The 17144-nt window shown below is 37.8% G+C and overlaps 1 long non-coding RNA gene and 1 pseudogene across 2 annotated transcripts in view; one reads left to right on the forward strand and one right to left on the reverse strand.

Moving 5' to 3' along the window:
- LOC106998140 (uncharacterized) overlaps positions 1-17144 on the forward strand; it is an 88785-nt gene that overhangs the window by 48599 nt on the left and 23042 nt on the right. The gene's annotated exons all lie outside the window — the stretch shown is intronic.
- LOC712109 (glyceraldehyde-3-phosphate dehydrogenase-like) lies at positions 12382-13432 on the reverse strand (annotated as a pseudogene).

Below are 17144 nucleotides of genomic sequence, written 5' to 3' on the forward strand. Positions count from 1 at the left end.
TTAGCGCTTAATCAGCCATCATCATTTTTATAGCAGCAGCAGGTAATTTTATTTAATTTTTCAAAGCAATGAGAGACTATTGGAGTGGGAGCAGGCATGCAGGTAATAAAGAACTCTTTGATTTTTATTGAAACATCCATAATTTAAATGACAGGTTTTGCTGATTCAAGACTAGCAGTTTGCAGAGGGTGCTCTGCAGAGCCTCTTGGGTTCCATGGCATTACCTTGGGGCCCACTGAGGGTGGTGGTTGGAAGAGGAAGAGTCTCCTGGCTCCCATGTCCACATCCTCCACTATAGCTCTGATTTCATAGGTTTTGTATTTCAATGTTCTGTGTGAGTTGGCGTGAAAAATGAGTTCTCTTGCAAAAATAATTTTGAAAACCTTTAATTTGTTCCATCTCCACAGTGTGTAGAGGAAGAAACAGATTCAGAGTAGACTCCTGCTCTATTTTAGTATTGTTAACTCCTGGTAGGTGTAAGAATGCACAAAATGCTTCAGTCATCACAGCAATCCTGTCACCTAGGCTAAATAGATATCAGCATCATCGTTTGCCAGATTAGGAAATGGACACTCAGAGGGTTTCAACAATCTGCCCAAGAGATGGTATGCCTAACTCCTAGTCCTGCTTCTCCTCCTTCTATTCCTTCTTTAAAGTACTTTTTATCTGACCAGGCTGTGTGATTCTCTATGTTTGTACATGTCCCAACCCAGAGAAGTTGTAGTGTCTAATTCATAGTATTTTAAAATAATTCCACTGAAGCTGCCATTATTAGAAATGATTGATCTCTAAACAGCAGCCCTATGTATGAATATGTCCAATAATGACGAACTCTAGCCAGTAAGTGCTCAGAATAGTGTGAAAGTTGTATTTAGCCATTTTACAAGATTGGTGTGGAGAATATATACAAATGGCTTTATGTGTTTTTCTTTTTTTTAGCAGGTTTTAATAAATGATACGTTTATAATTTTGAAAGTTATATTAAAGACCTATAATTTGAACATTTTAGCATTGTAAGCATAAATGTTCTTTATGTTTACAAAAAATCTCAATGGTATTCTTGATTTTAAATTGGTCTTTGTGTATATTATATTCCTCTCAAGTTAAATAAATTTCTGTAGATTCTGTATGTTCATTAAAAATATTTGCTCAGTTCAATTACAGTTATTGGGATTAGGGGTAGTCGGTGGGGAAAATGTGTAAGTTCCTGAGGCTTCCCTAAATGGGATGTCCTCTCTGTGGATTGAGACATGTCCAAAAACCCACAGGATTTTGGACCTTCAAAGGTCCTTAAAGGATCTATTAGCTGAGGGGCCCGAGAGTCTATGAAAAACAGGCATTTTAAAAAGAGTCCTGGCTCAAATTTTGTTTCATATCTCATCATATCAAAATAAATGAGAATAAAAATTATGATAATTGTATTATTTTTCTATGTGAATATATATACACACACCAGATTTTATTTAACCATTTCCTCTGTTATTAAGCAATTTAAAACATTTAAGATATTTCTGAATCTTTGCCATTGTTTAAAATAACACTGAAATGAGCATCTAGGTGCATATGTAATTGCATTCATCTCTAATAATTTCCATTGGAAAGATTCCTATTAACGGCATTGTTGTACTAATTTACTCTTTCATCAACTTAAAATAATCCTTACACTGCCAAATTCTACTAATATTGAATTATACATATTTTACTAACATTACTGATGAAAAATTGTATCTTGGTGACTTTTTTTCATATATCTACCAGTATGTTTTTGTCATCCGTAAGTGACATGGAGAGCTTATATTTTTTGACATCTCTGATTTATGTAAAATCATATATGGAATTAGAGAACCTATGACATTAAATTAGATTCTCTGAATTGAGAAATGGTGAGTTTCTGCCCATATAATATTTTATAATAAAAATGCAAAAAAGTGAATGTATCTTTTTTTTGCAAAAATACATACAATAAAACAAGATACATGTGTATTATCTATCATTTATGAAATTTTATTATTAAGTGTTTTTAGAGGACTTATTCAACATATGAAGGATTTTAGTCAGTAGACACCGTGCCTCTTCACTTGCACCGGAGGTGTTGTTTTTCTTCTCTGTAGCTGGGTGAATAGGGTAGGATGGTAAAAATTTCCACTGAGAATGTAGCAAAATTGATATCTTCACAACAGCTCCAGCATTTGTGAGATGACAAATACTCCACATGAAAGAGGCAACACAGTGCAGTGGTTAGCGCACGGCCCTGGAGTCAAACTCCTTAAATATTACTCCAAGCTTTACCATTTACTTCTTGTGTGACCTTCAGCAAGATACATTTTTTTTGTGCGTCAGTTTCCTCACCTGTGAAATGGGGATATAAACAGAACCTATACCTTAAGGGTATTATAAAGATTAAATGAGGTAACTATACAGAAAACATTTAGAAATTCTGACACTTAATACATTGTTTTAAAATGGCAATTATCAATTTAGTAAGTGGTCTCATATTCTCTCTTTTTTTAATTTTACTTTAAGTTCTGGATACATGTGCAGAACATGCAGGTTTGTTACACAGGTATACATGTGCCATGGCAGTTTGCTGATCACGGTCTTCTTATGCACATTTACCACATTTCAGTTTGTCAAAGGACACAGTTACTAGATATTTGAATGTGGATGAGGTTTGTTGTAATTAAAATTTCACTTGCCTTTTGTGAATGTCTCTGTCACACCAGGGCATGGGGATGACATGAACAAAGGCAGAGCAGTGGAAACTACGTTCAGGGAATAGTGAAAAATCTAGGTAATCCACAACATAATGCTATCGTAACATATTATTAATTAATGTTAATTAAACAACTATTCATGTTTGGTCTTAATGTCAAGATGAAATATATTTAAATACTTGACTTTATTACATATATAATATTGATGTAATATCATACAATATTTGTAAAATAAACACGGTTATATACCATGTAAATATATTTCATGTATTCATTCTAATCTACCACCAGGTAGTAAAGTTTCAGAATTTTTTTTTTTTTTTTTTGAGACAGAGTCTTGCTCTGTTGCCCAGGCTGGAGTGTAATGGCATGATCTTGACTCACTGCAACCTCCGCCTCCCAAGTTGAAGCAATTCTCATGCCTCAGCCTCCCGAGTGGCTGGGATTACAGACGTGAGCCACTACGCCCCGCTAATTTTTGTATTTTTAGTAGGGACAGGGTTTCACCATGTTGGCCAGGTTGGTCTCTAATTCCCGACCTCAGATGATCCACCCGCCTTGGCCTCCGAAAGTGCTGGAACTACAGGCGTGAGCCACCATGCCTAGCCTCAGATAATTTTTAACTCTGGAGGAGCAGCAGTGAAGCACCGTCAGGAATAATTTTCCTACTAGAGAAGCAAGTGGTGACCCTGCATTACAAGGGGCTTATGTGCTGACCTAGTATCTATGTTCTGTAGATAGCAGTGGTAGGATCTCACTCCCATAACACCCAAGAGTCACTGCATTATAAGGAACCTAGAATTGCTTTTTTTTTTCTGAAACAGAGTTTCACTCTGTCACCCAGGCTGGAGTACAGTGGCATGATCTCAGCTCACTGCAACCTCCACCTTCTGAGTAGCTAGGATTACAGGCATGTGCCACTATGCCCAGCTAATTTTTGTATTTTGAATAGAGACGGGGTTTTGCCATGTTGGCCAGGCTGGTCTCGAACTCATGACCACCCGCTCGGCCTCCCAAAGTTCTGGGATTACAGGCATGCGCCACTGTGCCCAGCCTAGAGTTGCTTTCTTAAAAGCATCAATTATGTTTTAGAGGATACATTACAACATTTGTGATGAATAATCAAGCAAAGATTGAATATATCACCCTGTTTAAAGTGGAAATCCACCTCCAATGGTTTTGCTGATAATGATAGGATGATATAATTTCAAAAATCATTCTTTTAATTTTTGCTTTATAAAAATTTTTGGGCTGGAAACGGTGGCTCACGCCTGTAATTCTAGCACTTTGGGAGGTCGAGGCAGGCAGATCACTTGAGGTCAGGAGTTCAAGACCAGCCTGGCCAACATAGTGAAACCCTGTCTCTACTGAAAATACAAAAATTAGCCGGGCGTGGTGGCAGGTGGCTGTAATCCAAGCTACTCCATAGGCTGAGGCAGGAGAAACGCTTAAACCCAGGGGGCGGAAGTTGCGGTAAGCCGAGATCGTGCCACTGCACTCCAGCCTGGCAGACAGAGCGAGACTCCATCTCAAAAAATAAATAAATAAATAAATAAATAAATAAATAAATAAATAAATAAAAATTTGATGTGAGTGATTATATCCACTAGTGGGATTGCTGGATTGTATGGTAGTTCTATTTGTAATATGTGAGGTAATGAGTATATATGTATATATCCAAAGAAAATGAAATCAGTATGTCAGAGTTATTTGCACTTTCATGTTCACTGCAGCATTATTCCTAATAGTCAAAAAATGGAATCCACCTGAGTCCATCAGTGAATAAATGGATAAAGAAACTGTCATATAGATACACAATGAAACACTTTTCAGCCATAAAAAAGAAGGAAATTTTGCCATTTTTAACAGCATGGCAATCTTTTTGAGGAACTTCTATATTGTTTTCCATCATGGTTGTACTAATTTTTATTCCCACCAACAGTGTGCAAGGTGGGTCATTCACATCCTCGCCAACACTTATCTTTTGTCTTTTTGATAATAGCCACTCTAACAGGATTTTCTTATACACATTTACCAAACTTCAGTTTGCTGCGGAACACAATTAACAGATATTTCAGTGGGGGCAAGTGTTGCTGTAATTACAATTTCACTTGCCTTTTGTGAATGTCCCTGTGACACCAAGGCATGGGAATGACACATGTAAAGGCCGAACAATATCACTCCATAAAGAGGTGATCTCTCATTGTGATTTTAATTTGCATTTTCCTGATAATTAGTGACATTGAGCATTTTTTTTTTCATATACCAGTTGGATATTTGTATGTCTTATTTTGAGAAATATTTATTTAGGTCCTTTGCCCATTTTTAAATTGGGTTTTTCATTTTCCTGACTTGAGGCCTTAAATATTTTGGCTATTAACCCTCTATCAGGTGTATAGTTTGCGAATATCTTCTCCCATTGCATTGGTTGTTTCTTCACTCTGTTGATTGTTTACTTTATTGTGCAGAAGCTTTTTACTTTGATGTAATACTGCTTGTCTCTTTTTGCTTTTGTTGCCTGTGCTTTGGGGGTCATATTCAAAAAAAATCATTGTCCAGACCAATGTAATAGAGTTTTTCCCCTACATTTTGTTTCAGTAGTTTCATAGATTCAGGTTTTACATTTAGTCTTTACTCCAGTTTGAGTTGAGTTTTGTATATGGTGTGAGATAAGAGTCTATTTTCATTCTTTTGCATGTGGATATTCAGTTTTCCCAACACCATTTATTGAAGAGACTGTCCTTTCCTCACTGTGTGTTCTTGGCACTTTTGTTGAAAATGAGTTGGCTGGAAAAGCCTGGATTTATTTCTGGGCTCTCTATTCTGTTCCTCTTGTTGTGTCTGTTTTTATGCCTGTACCATGCTATTTTGATTACTATAGATTTGTAGACTATTTTGAATTCAGGTAGTGAATATGTGCTAATTTTCAATTAGTAGAAAGCTCAAGCAAAACACCCTGAGTATATATGAAGCAGTTCTTTATATGGCCTTCACGAGGATTGGCCTCTCATAGGGCTCGATTTTTGTATAACTGTTAGTTTTAACTACATCCTAGGTTCTAGAGAAAATTCTGGAGCTGAGACTTAGATATGCATTTGTACAACTTCCTTGTCTGCCAATTTAAAAGTCAATCTTACTGATAATCCCTATGTTTCCTTTATGCTTGTTTCCTCTTATCACTCATTCGTAGCTAATATACTATGTATTTCACCTGCTTATATGAACCCCATCATAGCTCCATGAACATAGCACCATGGGAGCAGGAATTATCTATTTTGTTCATTGTCGTAGTCACAGTGTCAAGAGAAGTGTTTGGCACATTGCATGTGTATAATAAATAATTTTGAATAACAGCCAGTCACACTATTTTATATATCCTATTTTAGTATTTAGGCATGGTAGATATTTCCTGGGTATTTATATATTTCCAAACTTTGGAAGGAAAAAAAAAACACTCTATAGAAGGCAAATTGAGAGGCCTGAAAGTTTAGAAGTGACAAGCAACCTAAAAATAGCCACACAGTTTTAGTGATCAAAATCAATTTTTGTCATTAATCTGGATTTACTAACTTCTCAAAGTTATCATGGATGTAAAAGTGACTTTAATCTGCTGATGCTCTGTGGTGTTCTACAAAATTGCTAAATTGCTTTTATATGAAATTGGATAAGACATAACCCTTCTCCTACCTTATATATTATTTTTTAGCCATGAACCAAATTTTTCTAGCTAAGCCAATTTAAAAAATATTAGAAATGCAAGTGTATTGCCATTGTTCTAAAATGTAGTTTTAAAATTCCATTTTTCAAGGTGGGATTTGTGATTATATGTGAGGTGCTTCATTGTTTCTCAGGTCACTTCCCAGTCAAAATCAGTTCATTTTGCCATTCCTGAGGAAGGGTCTGCTCTGTGTGACTCACAGTTACTTCCATGAATATTTATCCTGCCTGTACTGTTGGAATCACCTTGAGATCATGTACAATTAGTTAGGGTTGATAGAATTAGTAATGCTACTGGTTGTGTTGCAGCGTCTATGGGTCTCAGTGAAGTCGGACCCAATCCCTTCTCCCCATGACTATGTTTTCTGTCTCTTCTTGATTCTGCCTGCCATTTTGGCGGTGCCAATTTATTTCCTTATTAAAAACAACAGTAGTTACATATTAAGATACAACTATATTATTTGTTTTTTTTCTTAAATCCACTATTACTTTTTGTCTTTTCATTGATTAAACTTCAGGCAAAACTTATTTGGCTGTGTTGAAGAATATTTTGCAATTTTCTTTTCCCTGTGTCTTGCACACTTTGTAGCATTGTGCTCGTGTGTACTGTCTTTGTAAGTTCGAATCTATTAAGTGACTGTTCTTTTCATAAATCCTGTATAATACTTGATTTTCATCATTTATTTGTATTTTGTCACCTGTACTCTCTTGTCCTGAGTACAAAGAACACATATTCATCTCTGTACCTTTTTTGTTTATTGATAGTTTACACTTTCTTTGAACAATGTTTAAATGTATATTTATTTATATTTGCTTATCCAGTCTTATAAAGAACAATTTCACAAGTATTTAGTCCCTGCTCATCTTCTTTTGATATTCCTAATATAGTCTAGTAATGGGTTACTTGGGATATTTATTCTTCTGTATTTTAAAATCATGAATCTCAAACAGCTCTATCCACCAAATAATCTTTTGAACTAAAAAATGCACACAGACAGACTACATTTTCGAAGGATTCAATTTCAAAATAAAGTTACTTCCTACTCAGCCCTGCAAAATGAGGTATCTTCTCTGGATAAAGTTGTGCAAATAATGAATTTCAATCATTGAAATATTCTAAAAATGTGTTATCTTGCCTAAGTAATTGCTTCTATGCCTTTAGCAATTAAAAAACATGAAAACATAAGCCTTTGTAAAAGCACATATTTTTACCTTCCATTTGAGTAATTTTTATTAGTGAAGGAATTTTGTATAGGTATATATTTGTGAAACTTTTTAATAAAATTGTGTTTTTCTGATTATAAAATGATGCAGTTTCATTAAAAACATTTATAAAGCAGAAAAATACATAGAATATAAAAATCATCCATATTTTCATAGCCAGCAAATCGTTATGTTAAAAATACATATCTATAAATAATAATTTTTAACAGAACTGGAATCATATATAAGTTCATTTACTGCTTGTCTCTTAACAATAATGTATAATCTAATGGTTAGTGGACAATTCATCATATGATTTTTTGTTATTTAATAAATTCCTCATTCTTAGACATTTAGATTATTTTCATATTTTTCACTGTTATGTATAATGATGTGATGAACTTTTTTGAAGATAAATAATCATATGGTTTTCTGTTAACTGCCTTACATACTTCATTTGGAGTTAAATCACTGAGTAAAAAGATTCACATCTCCTCCCACACTCTGCCTTCTCTTATGTGATTTAGTACCTTTTGTTTGCCTTAATCTCTTTCTGCAAAGTAAGAAAGTGATCTGAAAAACTAATTTATATACAGTGTTGTTAACTTGTATGTGTTTTCCTGTCCCTTTCCCTTGCTCAGCTGTCCTAGACCAATTTTGAGAAGCAGACTCCATAGACAGAGGTTTATTTGCAGGAGATTTAGTGGGGAATGTTGTCAGCAATAATACAATAAGGGGAGTAAAGGAAGGTGGTTGAGCAGGAGAGGCTGAACTCGGGTGCAATAACAGGAAGGTCTCCAGCCATCCCAAGGGGAGCTCAGGAGCTCAGAAGGCCCCTCAGAGTGTTCTTGAATTGAGACAGGTCTCTGAATCCAACTTCCTCCTGCCACTCCCATTGACCAGTCCTTAGTTTGGTATAGGGTGCCTTGGGCAAGGCAGTGGACATGCTCAATAGCTGGGTAAGATGAGGACTTCATCTCAAAGTGGCCATCTGGGGAATGAACCACTGGTTGTTCAGCATATCAGCCTTGTGGATTTTGTGTAATCAACCAAGAAGGGGAGTGGGGGTGAAGTGTAAGTCAAAACAGACGATTCTCCACTGGGAAACTCTTAGTCTTTCTTGCCTGTTACCTAAGTTGGAAAATGTATGTGAGGAGGATCTTCCTCAGATCTCCTTGGCCTCTTTCTCATAATCCTGCTCTAGAACTCAAAATGTCCTGCTCTGTGACTCAAAACCAAACATTGTTATTTGTTGGTAAAGGGGGCGCCTAGAAGCATTTATTGACCGAGCTGTGACTTTATTTTTTATTTATTTATTTATTTATTTTTATTTTTTTGAGACGGAGTCTTGCTCTGTAGCCCGGGCTGGAGTGCAGTGGCCGGATCTCAGCTCACTGCAAGCTCCGCCTCCCGGGTTTGCGCCATTCTCCTGCCTCAGCCTCCGGAGTAGCTGGGACTACAGGCCCCGCCACCTCGCCCGGCTAGTTTTTTGTATTTTTAGTAGAGACGGGGTTTCACCGTGTTAGCCAGGATGGTCTCGATCTCCTGACCTCGTGATCCGCCCGTCTCGGCCTCCCAAAGTGCTGGGATTACAGGCTTGAGCCACCGCGCCCGGCCCGAGCTGTGACTTTAACAATACATTATTTTATGTATCAATGTCACCAGTTTAAAGGATTTCAGTGCATTAACAAGTCCTACTGTGAAAATAACTATAGTATTACTGATTATATAACAAGGTGAAATACTATATTTTGACTATTAAACTATTTTTTTAAACTAGGGTGACATTTAGCAATTTACCATTTCCAGTAATCTAAATGTTTATGTCACGGAAATCACATATTAAATTATCTGGAAATTTATTTCTCAGGAAGATCACCAGGGCACCAGAAAATAATAATAATTAATAACACAACTATAACAACTTGACATTTTATAAGGACAAAGTATACAGGTTAATCACTAATATTGTATTTTTTTTAACAGCCATTGAACTAAATTTTGACAATTGAAAAAAAGTTAACTATAAACTCCTGATGATTTGCCTTCCACCTCCAAATAGGCCACCTGTCATTCTTCATGAAATATTTATTGCATGGGGACTGGGTGTGGTGGTTCACGCCTGTAATCCCAGCACTTTGGCAGCCAAGACAGGAGTATCACTTGAGGTCAGGAGTTTGAGACTAGTCTAAGCAACAGAGTGAGATCCTCTCTCTAAAAAATACATATAATTTATTGCATAGGAAGTATTTTGGGGGGATAGTTTAATTACTGTTGTACCTGGTTGTACTTGATGAATATTCACATTTTTTCTGCTCTCTAAAATGAAAATTATCATCATTTAACAACACTAAAATACATCATGGAAGCATAGTTCTTTATTGCCATATTTTGGAATGGGGTAAATAGGATGAGAGTCGTTTAAAATAACATTTTACTCTGTCTCTCTCACTGAATGAAAGTATGCATCCTGGACAGAATACATAAAGCAGATATTTGAGGAATCTAAAAAATAAATAATAACAGATGTAGTGGGAGGAAGACTGGAATTTGTTCATTTTTCCCTCTGGTATCTTCCGGCTTAGACTCAAGGCAGCTTGAGACCTGAGAGAGCACCTTGTCATAAACACACAGCCGCAGACGCCATTTGGTTCAGACTCAAAGAGCATGAAAGTGGCCTCTTGTTAGTGGCAATGGTGGCAGTGAACGCTCTCAGAGGCTTTAAATTCTGAAGGAAGAGAACTTTGATTTGAGGAAGTCTGGTCCCAAGATGGCAGAACAAACCTTCTTGCTGTTTCTCTGTCTCCATCCTCCCACCACTTAGTGTGGAAGCAGCGGCAGGAAGTAGGTGGCAGAGAAGGGGGTAAATAAAGCCCCAGTTTTTTGGCTGGAGGACTGAAAAGAAGAGCTCCTAGGAACCAGTAAGTGGGAAAGAGATAGGACAGAGGAGAAGCTTGGGAAAGGTGCCCCATGGAGTTGTTTACAAATTTCTTAGCTCTTTTTATGGCCACAGTCCTCTGGTGAGGACTGATAGTAGAATAGTATGCTTTATGTCCTTACCTGGTTGGATGCAGCCTTTATCATTTATTTATTTATTCGGCAAAACACCTTGTCCTTGTTGGCAAGGTGCCCTATGAAACGTGATGGAGTCTTTTTCTAAGGCGGAGCGACTTATGTCAAAGGCTCTCTTTACATACGGGCTCCTTACTTAATTGCTCAGCATCTCAGGCTTGCCATCTGGAAAATGGATAGAATTCTCACTATCTTCAAGAACTGTTATGAGGATTAAATGATTTAACGTACACTAAGCAACTGAAGCTAACAAACGTTTCTTTCCCTGTGGCGTTTGGTTTTCAGCTTTCCTATCCATTTCCTAAGCATCAGACCCTTAGTTTTCATGTTTAGCCCTCCTTTAGTCTGTCAATTTTACTAAGTTGTAGGATAATCTAGAAGCTTCCTAAGAATCACACGTTAAATAAAAAAAGAATAAAGGTCTTAAAGGAAGGAGTGCTAAGATAAAATCTATGGTAACCTGCTGCCCTTTTTCTTACTTCTGAAGAGTTGAGGTTGTCAGAAAACTAATATTTAGATATGGGCTTATCTGGTTCATAATACTCTAAACAACACTGCTACCATTACTATTATTACTAACTGAAACTACTTAGGATGTGTCAAGTATTGACATTCTACATATATTAATTGAATTCTTACAATAATGTGATAGGGTGGGTACCATTCTTATTCTGATTTTACAGAATACATAACAAAAACATCACTTTATTGCCCTAGTCTTATTATTCGTATTATTAAAAAAAAACTATTGAGTACTGGTCTTAAATTAATTATAAAGTTAGTTAATATTTGGTTATCTTTTTAGGATAAAAACTCTAGCTAAAATGAACCTTAATATGGGCAATGCTTTTTTTCCTACTCCATAAAACAGATCAACCCTCTTTGCAGGCTTAAGGCTAAAAACCCAGAATCTATTAACTTGAGTGTTGGAGTTGCATCAAGGTTTTTGCAATGTAAATTCCTTCCATTACCTTAGTTCAGGTCCTAAGCTTCTCTAGTTTAAATTATTACGATTGATTTCTTTTTATTTATCTATTTTTTTCGAGACAGAGTCTCACTCTGTCTCCCAGGCTGGAGTGCAGTGTCGCGATCTCAGCTCACTGCAACCTCCGCCTCCCAGGTTCAAGCAAGTCTCCTGCCTCAGCCTCCTGAGTAGCTGAGACTACAGGCGCCCACCACCACACCCAGCTAATTTTTGTATTTTTAGTAGAGATGGGGTTTCACCATGTTGGCCAGGCTGGTCGTGAACTCCTGACCTCAGGTAATCCACCTACCTTGGCCTCCTAAAGTGCTGAGATTACAGGCGTGAGCCATTGCGCCCAACCTATTACAACTGATTTCTTACTGAGCATAGCAATCTCTTCTTCATTGACTGCATCCTCCATCCCCACTGCTTGAATTATTTTTATTATTTACATGCCTGGTTTAAAAAATAATGGCTGCTCAATAAACTAGGACTTTTTTTTTTTTTTTTGACTGAGCACAGGGAATTTTACTAATAGGACATGACAAGGTGGAGCTCCCTAGGCCCCTCCCTTTTCAGGTGGTCTGCGTGGAAATTGTGAAGAGGGGAGATCCTCAGTGTCGTGAGGTCTGAGTGTGGCAGGGACTCCCCAGCAGCTGAGGATCTCTCTCTTCCTCTTGTACTCTCACTGGGGCTGGTGGTCTGGGGGCCTTACTCCTTGGAAGCCATGTGGGCCATGAGGTCCACCACCCTGTTGCTGTAGCCAAATTTATTGTCATACCAGGAAATGAGCTTGATAAAGTGGTCTTTGAGGGTAATGCCGGCCCCAGCATCAAAGGTGGAAGACTGTGTATCACTGTTGAAGTCGGAGGAGACAATCTGGTGCTCAATGTAGCCCAGGCTGCCCTTGATAGGGTCCTCTGAAGCCCGCTTCACCATCTTCTTGATATGATATTTGGCAGGTTTTCTAGATGGCAGGTCAGGTCCATGACCAACGTGTTGGTGGTGGGGACATATTGGTCGTGGACCTGACCACGGGAGGCCATGCCAGTGAGCTTCTTGTTCAGCTCAGGGATGACCTTGACCATTGCCTTGGCAGTGCTAGTAGATGCAGGTATGATGTTCTGGAGAGCCCTGTGACCATCAGGCCACAGTTTCCTGAAGGGGCCATCCACGGTTTTCTGGGTGGTAGTGATGACATGGACTATCATCCTGAGTCTTTCCACAATACCAGAGTTGTCATGGATAACCTTGGCCAGGGGTGCTAAGCAGTTTGTGGTACAGGAGGCATTACTGATTATCTTGAGGCTGTTGTCATACTTCTCATAATTCACTTTCATCATGAACATGATGGCTTCAGTAGAGGGGGCAGAGATCATGACCCTTTTGGCTCCTCCCTGAAAGTGAGCCCCAGTCTTCTCCATGGCAGTGAAGATGCTGGTGGACTCCACAACGTACTCAGTGCCAGCATCGCCCCGTTGATTTTGGTGGGATCTTCCTCTTGGAAGATGGTGATGGGATTTCTATTGATGACAAGCTTCCCGTTCTCAGCCTTGAAGGTGCCATGGAACTTGCCATGGGTGGAATACTGGCCTACATGCTCCTCAACTACATACTGGCCTACATGCTCCAGTATGTAGTTGAGGTCAATGAAGAGGTCATTGATGGCAACAATATGCACTTTACCAGAGTTAAAAGCAGCCCTAGTGACCAGGCACCCAGCATAGCCAAATTCGTTGACTCTGGGCTTCACCTACACCATTGTGTCTCAGGGATGTGGCTGGCACTGTGCTGCACAAGAAAATGCGGCTGTCTCTAATGGGAGGAGAAGGGAGCCAAAATAGGACTTATTCTACGCTTCTAAGAACTGAATCCTGGCCTCATTTATTTCTCTACTACTGTCTCCTCTGACTGAAAGTAACAAACAGAAAGCCCCTTATCCAGTCACACAAATACAGTCATCATTCATGCCTTTGCTGCAGAATGTATCTGTCACTCTTGATTAAGTTGTGATGATAATTTTATTGTTTACTATTTATTGAGGACTTACATTGTACCAGGGTTTGTTCTAAGCCCTTTATGTGGACCTATTTTATAGATAAAAGAGCTAAGTTTAGGGAAATAGTTTGTCCAGTGTCATACATTCTGTAAGTGGGGTTGCTGAGATTTGAACTCCCGGCATTCTAATGCAAGCCTGAGTTTTTAGCCATGATACATACTGCTACCTGCTTATTTCTCACATTGAGGAACGGAAAGGATCACACTGACACTGCAAACCTAACGTACACATCTTGTTTCCAGGAGGCAATAAGATAAATTGCATGGAAGGTCTGGTGGGAGGAATTTGGATGTTGTTACTGTCCCTTACCCCGAAGGTAATTATAAAGTCTTTTGAGCCCAGAGCTTGGCAATAGTTGCCAGTGCTGATAAGCCAAAGGTGGGGTATTTTCCTTTTTCCTCTGGTTAAAGATCAATTCACTTCTTTCATGTTTTCTTTTTAGTTGATGATAAAGGAGAAGAATAAAAGGATAACAGATGTGAATACTTAATCATGTTGCTTAATATTATGGAGTGACATAAAAATATGGTTTGCTTTATCTAGACAGATGTGGTTTTATAAAATAATCATGGTCTTTTTGTTTGCCATGTAGAATAATTATGCACAAAATGGGAGTGTACATTCTGGAAAGGTCATCCCGACTTTTAAAGGGTTTCTTTAGGCATTCATGATTGTCGCTTTCTGATCAGTATGGGACAAGTTGGGATACATAAAACTATTCTGTGTTAAAGGAATATTTCAAAGATTCCATGTCTAATGAAATAAAGTATTACCTAGATATTAGAGATTTGTCATTACTTGCACTAATTCATTCTGAAGTTTTCTGAATGCTCTTAAAAATCTGTAGCTTTTTCTTACTTTCTTATTTCTTCCGGAAATATAGATTTCCAATGCACTTAGCTTATGCTCAATATTGAGTGAAATAATTCATTTAGCATATCTATGATGAAACTAAATTAGTAATTCAGGGTAGTTAAAATTGCAGTGGATGCGGAACTGATCCAAGAAACAGTTTCAACCTTGTGAACTGGGTTGGAATTAGCAGTCTATCATTAAATAGTAATTAAACATCAAAGGCTTGAAATGGCCCATTATGTGCAACAGAAAGTTTGTGTGTTAGAATAAGACACTTGAATTAATATATATTTCATAATTTTATATAGCAATTATGTGGTGATAAACAGTGTAATTATTTTATTTTTTACGAGTTCATTGTCTACATTTTATATTTTACATAGTAGTTATGGAGAAATGGCCTACTCTGTGATGATAAACAGAAGATTTTTATTATTTTTAAACTCATTTTCTAAAAAGATAACACAAAATTGATTTATTTTATTTTATTTATTTATTTTTGAGACAAGGTCTCACTCTGTTAATGCAATGGCTCAATCTTGGCTCACTGCAACCTCCACCTCACAGACTCAAGTGATCGTCCCACTTCAGCCTCCCAAGTAGCTGGGACTACAGATGCACCACTATACTCAGCTAATTAATTTTTTTTTTTTTTTTTTTTTTGTAGGGACAAGGTCTCACTATATTGCCCAGGCCGGTCTCAAACTCCTGGCCCCAAGTGATCCTTTCATCTCAGCCTCCCAAAGTGCTGGAATTACAGGCATGAGCTACCATGCCCAGCTAATTTTCTTTTAAATCCCTATACAGAATGTACTTTGACTATGGATTTTGTTTTTGTAACTTATATTTGAAAAATGTCTCTTTTAAAAATCATACAAATATTGAAAGTATTTGCGAGTTTTTAAACTAAATCAGGAATTTGTTTTAACATCTATTATTGGTCATCTGAAGCCACAATACTTGGTTTTTAGAGCCAGTCCACTTTATGATGTGAACATGCATGATGCATGCAAGGAAGAGTAATATTTCAAACTATATGCAAAATTGTCAAACCTTGTATCTTTGGTATGTGGGAGGTTGGGGAAGTGAAAAATGAATTCGTTTTATTAGGGGCAGTGGTATAGCATGGGGTATGGGTCATGATCATGAATCACAGGGAAAGTGCCGTAGCATTTGGGATTGATCCACATGCCACCAGTAAATCTTGGCCCAAAGCAAATAGAAATAGCACAGGAATTAAGATAGCTAACATTTGGCAGGGCATGGTGGCTCACGCCTGTAATCCTAGCATTTTGGGAGGCTGACGTGGGCAGATCACAAGGTCAGGAGACCCAGACCATCCTGCCTAACACAGTGAAATCCCCTCTCTACTAAAAAAAAAAGATACAAAAAATTAGCTGGGCACTGTGGCATGCATCTGTAGTCCCAGCTACTTGGGAAGGTGAGGCAGGAGAATTGCTTGAACTTGGGAGGCAGACGTTGCAGTGAGCCGAGATCACACCACTGCACTCCAGCCTGGGTGACAGAGTGAGACTCCATCTCACAAAAAAAAAAAAAAAGAAAAAAAAAAAAGGTAGCTAACATTTATCAATGGTTAATTATGTAGCTGGCACAGTCCTAAGTGTTTAAAGTGTATTAAATCATTAATCCTCACAGAAACCTTTAAAAATGAATACTGTTATTAACTAGATACCAGCAGGGGTGAGTATTGTATAGAGGAGCAGACAGGTATGGAGTGGTTGAGTAGCTTGCTATACAAGTAGAAAGTGGCTGAAATTGAACTCGGGCAGTTTGGCTACCCAGTCAGCACTCCTAACTATTTTGTTAAATAAATATCTCCCTTGGGACTTTGATTGAGGTCTAAGTCATAGAAATAGTCTATTTTCCTGAATTTTTCTTCGTTAAGATGAAAGTAAGCCTAATTTATCTGAAATTTATATCTTCAGGATATTCGAGTCTTAGAGTTTGTTTTATTGTCCCAATCATCAGTCTAATGTTGAGCTTAAGTCATTTTTGAATTCAGCCCTTTTGTTTTTATGAAGATGTAGAAAATATTCTATGGCTTTCTTTTTTCTTCTTTTTCTTTTTGTAGAGTCGGAGTCTCGCTCTGTTGTCCTGGCTGGAGTGCAGTGGCACAATCTCCGCTCACTGTAACCTCCGCCTCCCGAGTTCACACCATTCTCCTACCTCAGCCTCCCAAGTTGCTGGGACTACAGACGCCTACCACCTCACCCGGCTAAAGAAAATATTCTATGGCTTTCTTGTGGGTTGCGCCTAAGCTTCCTCCAAGATACTTCTGTCTTTCTCCTCTTTCCAGACACACAGTCACCCATCTAGCTTGGACTCTCTTTAACTTCCTCCATGGTAGTCTTAACTCTAGTCTCCTTACAATTTATTTTCTAGAGTAATTTAAGCAATGATCTGATCACAAACGTTACTATTGTCTCTCCATTTATCATTATATACAATCTAAGTTCCTTAATGTGATAGTCCAAAGTCTTGTTGCTCTGGATCTTTCTTGTCTTATCTTAAAATTCTTAATCATCATGGAAGGTAACAT

The sequence above is a fragment of the Macaca mulatta genome, chromosome 4, assembly GCF_049350105.2.
Source record: "Macaca mulatta isolate MMU2019108-1 chromosome 4, T2T-MMU8v2.0, whole genome shotgun sequence".
Classification (NCBI taxonomy): Eukaryota; Metazoa; Chordata; class Mammalia; order Primates; family Cercopithecidae; genus Macaca; species Macaca mulatta.